This window comes from Neomonachus schauinslandi, chromosome 10 (genome assembly GCF_002201575.2).
Source record: "Neomonachus schauinslandi chromosome 10, ASM220157v2, whole genome shotgun sequence".
Classification (NCBI taxonomy): Eukaryota; Metazoa; Chordata; class Mammalia; order Carnivora; family Phocidae; genus Neomonachus; species Neomonachus schauinslandi.
In genome coordinates this window covers 119,542,475-119,543,479 of record NC_058412.1, presented here as the reverse complement: position 1 = coordinate 119,543,479, position 1,005 = coordinate 119,542,475, and positions in this window count along the sequence as shown.

Here is a 1,005-nt window from a genome sequence, read left to right as displayed (position 1 = left end):
ACAGTACATTTCCTTGTTCTGAGACTGGAGCAAGAGGGGGTGGGCCCTGCATAAAGGAGGGGCCCTGGGGCACGCTGAGGTTATACCCCGAGAGGTGTCAAGACCAGCATTGCTCCCTACACCTACGCCCACCCTTGCTCGCTCCCTTGCGGGAAGGATGAACCTCAAGGCAGGCTGTTCTACTCAGCTGTTTGCAATCAACTCAGCAGGGGTCTGCAAGTGTTTGTCGATGCACAGGTGAAACCGTCTGGGGTTTGGAGCCCAGCTGGGCAGCTTGGCAGCTGTGTGGGCCTTTGGCAAACCTCTTTCCTCTCTGAGTTTTCCTTTCGTCATCCATCAAAAGAGAATAGTGAGACCTTCTAGGGCTGTTCATTCAGTCAGTCATTTTGGTTTTTTTTTTTAAAATTCTTTATTGTAAAGTAAACGGGCGCAGAAAATCACACAGAACAAATGTATGGTTTAATGAGATATCTCACGGCAAGCATCTTTGTAACCTTGACCGAAGTTAATAAATAGAACTTTGCAAGCATCCCCTTTCCCAACTCCCTCCAGGTGCCCCTTCCCCATCTGAGCCCTTTTATCACCCCCCCACGTCCCCAGTTAACTAGGAGCCTGACTTTGTAATGATTTTCTTGCATTACTTTGTTTTATTACTTAAGTGTGTATCCCTAGATACTATTGTTTAAACTTGCCCACTAAAAAAAGACAACAAGGGGCGCCTGGGTGGCTCAGTCAGTTGAGCATCCAACTCTTGGTTTCAGCTCAGGTCATGATCTCAGGATCATGGGATTGGCCCTGCATTGGGCTCTGCGCTCAGTGCGGGGGGCACCTGCTTGAGATTCTCTCCCTCTGCCTCTCCCCCCACTCACATGCATGAGTGCTTGTGCTCTCTCTCAAATAAATAAATCTCTAAAAAAAATTAAAAAGAAAATGATACATCTTTATTTAAGGTCTCTTTTAATCCACAGGTCACCCTCTACCTTTTTTTAATTTTTCTTTTTCCCT